This window comes from Bombina bombina, chromosome 12, assembly GCF_027579735.1.
Source record: "Bombina bombina isolate aBomBom1 chromosome 12, aBomBom1.pri, whole genome shotgun sequence".
Lineage (NCBI taxonomy): Eukaryota > Metazoa > Chordata > Amphibia > Anura > Bombinatoridae > Bombina > Bombina bombina.
Window position 1 is genome coordinate 45,221,357 of NC_069510.1, and position 12,341 is coordinate 45,233,697.

Here is a 12,341-nt window from a genome sequence, read left to right on the forward strand (position 1 = left end):
GAGCCTCCTCAAGAGACTCAAACCAAAAGGCCGCTGCAGCAGTAACTGGGGCAATGCATGCATGGGGCTGGAGAATACAACCTTGATGTATAAAAATGTTCTTAAGGAGACCCTCCAATTTTTTATCCATAGGATCTAGGAAAGCACAACTGTCCTCTACGGGGATAGTTGTACGCTTAGCTAGGGTAGAGACTGCTCTCTCCACCTTAGGGACCGTCTGCCACGAGTCCCGTATGGCGGCATCTATGGGAAACATCTTTTTAAAAGCAGGAGGGGGAGAGAACGGCACACCTGGTTTATCCCATTCCTTAGTAATAATTTCCGAAAACCTCTTAGGGACTGGAAAAACATCAGTGTAAACAGGTACTGCAAAGTATTTGTCCATTTTACACAATTTCTCTGGAACTACAATGGGGTCACAGTCATCCAGAGTCCCTAAAACCTCCCTAAGCAATAAGCGGAGGTGTTCAAGCTTAAATTTAAACAATGTCATCTCAGAATCAGACTGAAGTAACGCCTTCCCTGAGTCTGAAATGTCACCCACAGATAGAAGCTCACCTGCCTCGGCTTCTAAGCATTGTGAGGGTATATCGGACACAGGCAATAAAGCGTCAGAAAGCTCTGTATTAATTCTAGCCCCAGAGCTGTCTCGCTTTCCTTGTAGCCCTGGCAGTTTGGAGAATACCTCTGTGAGGGTAGCATTCATAACTGCCGCCATGTCCTGTAAGGTAAAAGAATTAGACGCGCTAGATGTACTTGGCGTCACTTGAGCGGGAGTTATAGGTTCTGACACATGGGGAGAGTTAGATGGCATGATCTCCCTCTTTTCAGTCAGAGAATCCCCTGAAGATAAATCTTTAAGCGCCATAATATGGTCTTTATAGTTTATAGAAATTTCAGTACATTTGGTACACATTCTAAGAGGGGGTTCCACAATGGCTTCCAAACATATGGAACAAGTAGTTTCCTCTATGTCAGACATGTTTAACAGACTAGTAATGAGACAAGCAAGCTTGGAAAACACTTTAATAAAGGTTAAACAGCAATTAAACAAAAACGTTACTGTGCCTTTAAGAGAAAAAAACTAGCACTTAAACTGCAAAACAGCGCAAAAATACAGTAAAATCTATCTTTGAAATTTTTACAGTGTGAATAAGGGACTAAAGCAGCATTGCACCCACTTGCAAATGGATGATTAACCCCTTAGACCCCAAACTGGATTGAAAAACGTTAAAAAAACGTTAAAAATCAATTGAGCACCATGCCACAGCTCTGCTGAGGCTCCTACCTGCCCTTAAATACGATTTTGTGCAGAAATAACCCCTTTGAAATGGTTCTCAGATGCCAGAGGACTCTTCTAGGGAAGCTGGATGTCTCAGTCTGAATTAAAACTGCGCAGTTAGAGCGATAAAATAGGCCCCTCCCACCATGTACTGGATGTCAGAGGGGCCTTAAGAAAATACTCCTAGGAGTATCTGACTAGCCATGTGGAAACTAGGCCCCAAATAAAGACTTATCTCCCTCAGAGAAAATACGTCCTATTTATGAAATCATGTAAACGTTTTGTCACTAAGCAATATGAATATTAACATGAGTATTACCCTGTTATGTAAGCATGATCCCAATCGCTGTTAAATCACTGCATCAGGCTTACCTCAAATACACAAGGCTCTGTCAGCATTTTCTAGAACTTATTCATCTCTCTAGAAATAAAAATACTGAACATACCTCAAAGCAGGTAATCTGCAGGCCGTTCCCCCAACTGAAGTTTTCCCATATTCTTCAGCTATGTGTGAGAACAGCAATGGACCTTAGTTACAAACCGCTAAGATCATCAAACCTCCAGGCAGAATTATTCTTCTAATTTCTGTCTGAGAGTAAAACAGTACAATGCCGGTACCGTTTAAAAATAACAAACTCTTGATTGAAGGTAAAACTACACTAAGTCACCACATATCTCTTGAATCTTCCTTTCTTGTCGAGAGTTGCAAGAGAATGACTGGGGGTGGCAGTTAGGGGAGGAGCTATATAGACAGCTCTGCTGTGGGTGTCCTCTTGCAACTTTCTGTTGGGAAAGAGAATATCCCACAAGTAATGGATGAACCTGTGGACTGGATATACCTTATAAGAGAAAATAAGTTCTCTGTCCTCTGTTAAATTAAGTGCATCAAGTTACATTCTAGGATCAAGACACCTAGTTAGCATAGAAACTTGTAGTGCTAGACCCATACATCCAGAATAATAATAACACTGAGTCCAGATCTTCTTGCTTGAAGATTTAGAAATTGTGGTCTTTCAACCCTGCAGGGACCGAGCAAGCGGGGGCATCCCCCTCCCAAGTCCCACCAAATATATGTGCCTTTAACCTATGCCAGTTCTCCAGTGTATAATGTCCACCCAATTCAGCCCCAGACAACTCTCCAGCAAGGTCTCCTGGTTATCGGCACTACTCACGCAAAAGTCAGACTGACTCCGATGTTCGGCCTCCTGAAATAACAAGTTTGTAGCATCACATTAGTAGGAGCTCTCGTTCTCTCCAGGAGGCACATGGGCTGAGAGAGCTATCATGCACAGGGACGCAGGCGATCCACACTCCTCCAATTTGCACAGTGAAGCATATGTAAGTAAGCCAAGGGGAGCCACCCGCGGTGCCTGCTTCCCCATCGCTGTTCCCTCTGATCTAGTCCCAGACTGGGATCTTGGTGGTATCAGGGTAGGAGTACAGGTTACAGACAAGCGTGGGTTTTTATGTGTAGTTACACTTTCTTGTTTAGGTGCCGTTTCTAGGCCATGTGACAGACTTCTTCCCAGCTGCGTAAGTGCGATAAACCTGTCCATCCTCTCGCAGAAATGTCTGTTAAAATCCTCCAATAGGGACCTAATTAAACTGCAGAGCTCTGTCATGGCAAAAATACAACCCGGAGCCTCTCAGGTCTCCTCCGACACAAGATTATATCCAGGGCCTACGGTTGCACTGATGTCTATCGGCACATGTATTCAAAGATGGCCATTCTATTGCCGTGTTCTGTGGTGAGTGCCGCAAAGGGAAACGTCCCCAACCAGTCGATCCCAAACCTTCTCACATTTCTGTTTATTTGTATTTTTAAAGTAGTGTTAGGTTTTTTTAATTTAACAGTAATTTTAGTATTTTGTAAATTAGGTAATTTTAGTTAATTTAGGGGGTGTTAGGTTAGGGGGGCTTAGGTTAGGGGGGTTAGGTTAGGGGGTTAGGTTTATTGCGTTGTGGGCTATGGTGGTTTAGGGGTTAATACTTTAATAGCTTTATTGTGTTGTGGGATTTGGCGGTTTATGGGGTTAATACTTTAATAGCTTTATTGTGCTGTGGGCTATGGCGGTTTAGAGGTTAATACTTTAATAGGTTTATTGCGTTGTGGGCTATGGCGGTTTAGGGGTTAATAATTTAATAGGTTTATTGTGCTGTGGGTTAATGGCAGATTAAGGGTTAATAGTTTTAATAGGTAGTTTGTGATGTTGAGGTTGACGGATTTAGGGGTTGAGTTATTACTTGCGGTGTGGGTTTGATGGCGGATATAGGGGTTAATAGACTTTATTAGTTATTGCGGTGGGGGATTGCGGTTGACAGGTAGATAGACATTGCGCATGTGTTAGGTGTTAGTTTATTTTTGCAGGCATTTTAGGGAGTTACGGTGCTCCCATACTCATGCTACGGCTGCCTTTTATGGATAGGTAAAAATGGAGTAAGATTTCTCAATTTTGCCACAAAAGTCCTTGCGCTGGATATTGGATACCGAATTGTGGGCGACGGGTGAAATATACGCAAGTAACTTGTATGTTACGCCGTATATGTGATACCAAAAAAGCGCAAAAAACTGGCATCCACGGCTTTTGTGGGCAACGCTGCATATTGGATCAAGGCCTAGGTTCTTTGCTGCTCCTGAGCTTAACTAGATAAACCTTTCAGCAAATGATAACAAGAGAAGGAAGGAAATTAAATAATAGAAGTAAATTGGAAAGTTGTCTAAATCATAAATGTCTAATTATAACTTTACTGTCCCTTTAACACCAAATTTGGACTATTTTTACTAAAAATGCAGTTATCCCATTCAGGGCACATTTCTTGCTATGGTTAAGAATATTCTCACGATCAAACAGAATATTTTGCTGAATGCTCACCCTGACATTCATTGTAACAGTCTTGGATGCCTTTATAGAGAAATCAACAGCCAGATTATGAGATTTGAGCGATATAGCGAAATTATCGACCGCAACATTTTCGGCGTTATTTCACCTCCCTATAGCACTGCTATTATAAGTTTAAAAAAAGCAGGCTTGTGCGGGCAATATGGTGGCGTTGAGCTCCATACTGCACAGAAATCAAGCGCTGCATCAATGGGGAGAGCCGGAAAAAAAAAACCTAACACCTGCGATCGCGGAAACAAAAGCTCCGAAAAGCAGCCCCATTGATGTCTATTGGGAAAGAAAAAGTTACGTTTCAACCTAACACCCTAACATAAACCCTGAGTCTAAACACCCCTAATCTGCTGCCCCTAACATAACCGCCACCTACATAATGTTATTAACCCTTAATCTGCTGCCCCTAACTTTGTCGCCAGTTACATAGTGTTATTAACCCCTAATCTTCTGCTCCTAACATCGCTGCCACTAACATTACAGTTATTAACCCCTAATCTGCTGCCCCTAACATTGCCACCACTTACATTACAGTTATTAACCCCTAATCTGCTACCCCTAACATTGCCGCCACTTACATTACAGTTATTAACCCCTAATCTGCTGCCCCTAACATCACCACCACCTACATTACAGTTATTAACCCCTAGTCTGCTGCCGCTAACATTGCGGCCACTTACATTACAGTTATTAACCCCTAAGCTGTAAACCCCAACATTGCTGCCACCGACCTACACTTATTAACCCCTTATATGCCAACCCAATGTCGCCGCCACTATACTAAAGTTATTAACCCCTTAAACCTAACCCTAACGTAACCCTAAGCCTAACGTAACCCTAAGCCTAACGTAACCCTAAGCCTAAGTCTAACCCTAAGACTAACACCCCCTAACATAAATATAATTAAAATAAATCTAAATAAATCTTACAATTATTAACTTAATAATTCCTATTTAAAACTAAATACATACTTACCTGTAAAAAAAAAAAAAAAAACTAAGCTAGCTACAAAATAACTAATGGTTATATTGTAGCTATTTTAGGATTTATTTTTATTTCACAGGTAAGTTTGTATTTATTTTAATTAGGTAGACTAGTTAGTAAATAGTTATTAACTATTTTCTAGCTACCAAGTTAAAATAAATACAGTTACCTGTAAAATAAAACCTAACCTGACTTAAAATGAAATAAATTAAATTAATAAAATACAATTTACTAACTTACAAAAAAAAAATAAACACTAAATTACAAAAATAAAAAACGAAATTATCAAAAATAAAAACAAATTACTCCAAATGTATTAACCCTATCAAAATAAAAAGCCCCCTCCCCAAAATAAAACCTCCCCTAGCCTACACTAAACTGCCAATGGCTTACCTGATAATTTCCTTTTCTTCTGATGGAAAGAGTCCACAGCTGCATTCATTACTTTTGGGAAATTAGAAACTGGCCACCAGGAGGAGGCAAAGACAACCCAGCCAAAGGCATCTATTTATCAAGCCGTCAACCGCAAATACGCTGGAATTCCGCAGCGTATTTGTGGCGAGCCTGATTCGCCTTAGTTATCAAACCCTAAAGACTGGCAAAAGTAGAATTTAGTGACGTAACATATGATCCGCCAGACTCAGTCTGACACAGATCAATGTTTACGTCATTACAGATCTTCCAAATGCATATTCGGCACAATCTGGCTACTTTTGCTAGTTAACAAACTACTACCAGATACGCTTGCCACTATTCCGCCCCAGCGTACCTGGCTTTCAATCCGCCGCCCTGGAGGAGGTGGATGCCATAGGAATCAATGGGAGTCTGAAAGCAGCGAAAGCTCATGTTCGCTGCTGCCCGATACCCCATTGATTCCTATGGTAATGATTACCCCTAACACCCTAACATGTACCCCGATTCTAAACACCCCTAATTTGTCCCCCCTACACCGCCGCCACCTAAATAAAACTAATTAACCCCTATCCCACCGCTCCCGGACCCCGCCACAACTAAATAAACTTATTAACCCCTATCCCGCCGCACCCAGACCCCGCCGCAACTAAATAAACTTATTAACCCCTAAAAAGCCGCTCCCGGAGACCACCGCCACATACATTATACTTATTAACCCCTAATCTTTTGCCCCCTACACCGCCGCCACATACATTATACTTATTAACCCCTAATTTGCCCCCCCTCCACCGCCTCCACCTACATTATATTTATTAACCCCTAATCTGCCCCCCTACACCGCCGCCACCTACATTATATTTATGAACCCCTAATCTGCCCCCTACACCGCCACCACCTACATTATATTTATTAACCCCTAATCTGCCGCCCCTACACCGCCACCACTATATTAAATGTATTAACCCCTAAACCTAAGTCTAACCCTAACACCCCCTAACTTAAATATAATTTAAATACATATAAATAAATAATCCTATCATTAAATAAATTATTCCTATTTAAAACTAAATACTTACCTGTAAAATAAACCCTAAGCTAGCTACAATATAACTAATAGTTACATTGTAGCTATTTTAGGATTTATTTTTATTTTACAGGCAACTTTGTATTTATTTTAACTAGGTACAATAGTTATTAAATAGTTATTAACTATTTAATAACTTCCTAGTTAAAATAAATACAAATTTACCTGTAAAATAAAACCTAACCTAAGTTACAATTACACCTAACACTACACTATAATTTAATAAATTCCCTAAATTAAATACAATTAAATAAAATTACATAACATTATCTAAAGAATAAAAAAAACACTAAATTACAGAAAATAAAAAACAAATTACAAGTTTTTTAAACTAATTACACCTAATCTAATCCCCCTAACAAAATAAAAAAGCCCCCCAAAATAAAAAAGCCCTACTCTACACTAAATTACAAATAGCCCTTAAAAGGGCCTTTTGCGGGGCATTACCCCAAAGTAATCAGCTCTGTAACCTGTAAAAAAAAATTGCAACCCCCCCAACATTAAAACCCACCACCCACACAACCAACCCTACTCTAAAACCCACCCAATCCCCCCTTAAAAAAACCTAACACTAACCCCTTGAAGATCACCCTACCTTGAGAAGTCTTCACCAAACTGGGCCGGAGTCCTCAACGAAGCCGGCAGAAGTGGTCCTTCAGACGGGCAGAGGTCTTCATCCAGACGGCATCTTCTATCTTCATCCATCCGGTGCGGCTCTATCTTCCTTGAGAAGTCTTCACCCAACCGGGCCGAAGTGCTCAACGAAGCCGGCAGAAGTGGTCCTCCAGACGGGCAGAAGTGGTCCTCCAGATGGGAAGAAGTCTTCATCCAGACAGCATCTTCTATCTTCATCCATCTGGCGCAGAGCGGCTCCATCTTCAAGACATCCAACGCGGAGCATCCTCTTCTAACTACGTCTTCTTGAACAATGACGGTTCCTTTAAGTGACGTCATCCAAGATGGCGTCCCTTCAATTCCGATTGGCTGCTAGAATTCTATCAGCCAACTGGAATTAAGGCAGGAAAAATCCTATTGGCTGATGCAATCAGCCAATAGGATTGAAGTCTAATCCTATTGGCTGATCCTATCAGCCAATAGGATTGAGCTTGCATTCTATTGGCTGATTGGATCAGCCAATAGGATTGAACTTCAATCCTATTGGCTGATTGCATCAGCCAATAGGATTTTTCCTACCTTAATTCCGATTGGCTGATAGAATTCTATCAGCCAATCGGAATTGAAGGGACGCCATCTTGGATGACGTCACTTAAAGGAACCGTCATTGTTCAAGAAGACGTAGTTAGAAGAGGATGCTCCGCGTCGGATGTCTTGAAGATGGAGCCGCTCTGCGCCAGATAGATGAAGATAGAAGATGCTGTCTGGATGAAGACTTCTGCCCATCTGGAGGACCACTTCTGCCCGTCTGGAGGACCACTTCTGCCGGCTTCGTTGAGCACTTCGGCCCGGTTGGGTGAAGACTTCTCAAGGTTGTGTGGGTGGGGGGTTTTAATGTTGAGGGGTTGTAATTTTTTTTACAGGTAAAATAGCTGATTACTTTGGGGCAATGCCCCGCAAAAGGCCCTTTCAAGGGCTCTTTGTAATTTAGTGTAGGGTAGGGCTTTTTTTATTTTGTGGGGGCTTTTTTATTTTGTTAGGGGGATTAGATTAGGTATAATTAGTTTAAAAAACTTGTAATTTGTTTTTTATTTTCTGTAATTTTGTGGGGTTTTTTTGTACTTTAGATAATTTTATGTAATTATATTTAATTGTATTTAGTTTAGGGAATTTATTAAATTATAGTGTAGTGTTAGGTGTAATTGTAACTTAGGTTAGGTTTTATTTTACAGGTATATTTGTATTTATTTTAACTAGGATGTTATTAAATAGTTAATAACTATTTAATAACTATTGTACCTAGTTAAAATAAATACAAAGTTGCCTGTAAAATAATTATAAACCCTAAAATAGATACAATGTAACTATTAGTTATATTGTAGCTAGTTTAGGGTTTATTTTACAGGTAAGTATTTAGTTTTAAATAGGAATAAGGCGGCAGTGTAGGGGATGGCAGATTAGGGGTTAATAAGTATAATGTTGGTGGTGGCGGTGTAGGTGGGGGCAGATTAGGGGTTAATAAGTATAATGTAGGTGGCAGCGGTGTAGGGGGGCAGATTAGGGGTTAATAAGTATAATGTAGGTGGCAGTGGGCTCCGGGAGCGGCGGTTTAGGGGTTAAAAACTTTATTTAGTTGCGGCAGGGTCCGGGAGCGGCGGTTTAGGGGTTAAACACTTTATTTAGTTGCGGCGGGGTCTGGGAGCGTCGGTTTAGGGGGTAAAACAGTATAGTGTAGTGTGGGTGTTTAGTGACAAGGTACCAAGAAAGCTGTAAAAAAGCCGAAGAGCAGCGAGATCGATGACTGTTAGTTAACAACAGTCCGCTGCTCATTGCCCCATACTTGGTGCGCGGCTTCTTGACAGCTTTTTTAATAATTTTGGAGAATGCATTCAGGTCCGCGGCAGCGATGTTAGGCGAGCATATTGGTGCCGTCAAATGCAAGTAAGTTGACGGCTTGATAAGTAGATGCCAAAGGCTTAAATACTCCTCCCACTCCCCTCATCCCCCAGTCATTCTGCTGAGGAACAGTAGAAGAAATATCAGGGTGAAAGGTGCCAGAAGAATATAAGGACGCTCCACATAAAATCACGGGTGGGGAGCTGTGGACTCTTTCCATCAGAAGAAAAGGAAATTATCAGGTAAGCATAATTTATGTTTTGCTTCTTAAATGGAAAGAGTCCACAGCTGCATTCATTACTTTTGGGAAAACAATTTTCAAGCTATAGAGGACACTTAATGCCAAGATGGGAGGATACAATAGGCGGCCCATACTGAGGGCACCAAGCCTGAACCTCTACCCAATAAAAAAACCTGCTTCGTCCGAAGCTGAGAAAATTTTAAGAGGAAAAGCCCCAGTGACACTGACTCGCAGTTAGTCCAGAAGCCAAACCAGAGACCGCAAACAGACTCACCAACAGTCCTCCAGGAGACACCGTCGCCCAACAAACGGTCCCCCATCACTCATCTCCACCAATGAATGAGACACCAGCCGAAACCCCCAAGGGTACAAGGCAAAGGAGAACCAAGGAAACTGAAAGGACCCTTAATACAAAAAGGAACACCTCCACGAGTGAGCCTAGCTCACAGAGACCCAAATGAGCCCAAATAGGAAAATGAGGCCCGGGATAAGACTGAAGACAGAACAGACGTTTCCCCAATATCCTGCAAGCACGGATGCAACAGAAGAGGCCAAGTCCTCCCAGTGTCTGGCCATAGAATACCAAGGCTTGTTAGTTTTGGTAAAAAAGTGTGTAACACACCCAAGAGAAAACCCCCAAGTTTGAGAACACAGATTCCACAACAGGACCACACAGAGGATACTTGCGAGGAAGAAGAAGCAGTCAAGCAAGAAACACACCGCAAAGCTACCACCTAACAGAGGGCACGTTCCGGGCAACCTAAGTTGCCGGACCTACACACAGGTCCCTGAAAAAGGGAACAAAAAAAGCCTAAATTGAGGCCCCCCAAGAAGGAGAGTATACTTTCAGAACCCAAAGGAAGAGTAAACCCTCTTCTATCAATGGAGCATTTTGAAATGAAATTCTAACAGGATAGACTCAACAAGCACACATATCCAGAGGAGTCTGTGTGAACACAGGTCCTTAGACCGCTCAGCCATCCTGACCTGCAGACCCACACTCAGCTGGACCAACCCAGCCTCCAGGATCCAAGACAAGGAAACAAAAGAATCCAGAAAAAAGGTACAGGAATGACCGTAAGGATAGCACAGCCATCCTCACAGAGCACAAGTACAACTCGACTATGAAACACACAACAAGGCCATAGATCTAAGAATCTATCAAAAGAAAGGCCCAACAAGGGTGCATGGAGCCAGCAAGACACCAGGGGGAACCAATCCCCCTTTCTGCCTCCCAAGCAGGAGAAGCCCCAAGCAAGGACTCAATCTCCATAGGGAGTCGAATATCCCCTAAAGAAAAGGGATGATGCCGGAAGGACAACAACTGTCCTCAAGGCCCAAATGCACCGGCAAATGGGAAGTGAAATTCCCAATACAGATGCCCTAGGAAAGGACCCCCCTACAAGTAGCTTGCCAAGCAGAGGTACAGCCAAACCAGAGAAGGAAATCCACAGGAACACTGGTAAGCTGACCAGGGGAAGGCAACCCTAAGGCACACCAGAAATTGGACATCCAGCGCCAGCAGCTGGGTATGAAAACACCCTTGAGGCTCAAGCCATACGGCTAACCAACAGATGACATGAGCCACACTGTGGCAAATAGTAAAATAAAATCCCCCGAAGACCTGGCCAACCATGACCAGGTGCGGTAGATGGAGAAAGGACATAGCCCAAGTTCTCACTACCGTGGAACACCCTGACTAGCCCTGAGATCTAAGCTTCCAAACCCACCCAAGACTGGGTCAGTAAAAAGACCAAGCAGAGCATCGGCAACCAGAAGTCTCAGGGAGAAAAAACAGGTTCGGGCACCTAATAATTCAGGCTAACCTTACCCAATAACTAAACACCCCAACTGGCCAAAAAGCCAGACACAAGGGTATGGATGCATATGCAGAGAATCTGGATAGCGAGAAGAACTTGAAAGCTCAGACCAAAGGGAGGAACCACCCCTAGCCAAAGTCCAACGCTCCAAGAAGCAAGGCTAGAAGTGGTATAAAGATACTTCACAGAGTCTCAGGACAACCAAGGGATACCTCGAGGTCCAAAAAAAGTCCTACTAGCAGGACTAGTCTCCCTAACACCTCCACACAAGCAGAGGACACAAGGAAGAGAAGGCACTAAGCCTACCCAGCTCTGGAAATCCCCAAGCTAAACAAAAGTCCCCGCAGGGAACAACCATCACCCAGAAGCACAGATCCCTAAAAGGAGATCTACTCACCTGGAGGCAATTGAAGAAGACCCAAAGGCCTCTAATAACTCAGTCAAGAGTAAGAGCTGCAACTAGATATACTAGAAACAGCTACTACCTACACCTGCAAGGTGTCAAGAGCTGCAACAGGTTTCAGACTGCAACCTTCCACATGCTAGACAAATATGCTGCATAAGCTGTTGGATCAAGCCCAAAAGGACACATCCAGAGGCCAAGAAACGAAGGTCAAACCACTCAATAGTGGTAAGGGGCATTAAGCCCTCCCACCCTCCACCACATGGGGGGAAAACTCTAAGTTCTGATGAAATCAGATGTCAGATAGAGTGACGCAGCGGAAAAACTCCCCTGCCCGGTCATCTATGACTGAAGGCTAGAAGGACTGAAACAATCCTTTCCACCTCACGGACCCACAGGTCCTCTCGAATGCTTAGTTGAACATGAAAAACAATGATAACCTGAGCACTCATCGCTTCTACCGAACCAGCCGAGCAGAACAGCGCCACGTGTCTGAACAGCTGCAAAACCGAACAAATCCAACAGGATCAGCCTGCACCTAGGGTCCCAAACGGCAAGCTGCGTAAATACTCCCTTGTAGGGGAAAAAACAGAAAACAGACATTTTTAAAAGAGGACTAACATATCCAAAACTTCCCAATAAGTAATAAAGAGTATCAATCCCAGAAGGTTCCCAAAGGAAAAAAAAACAAATAAAAGACATCCCATCAAA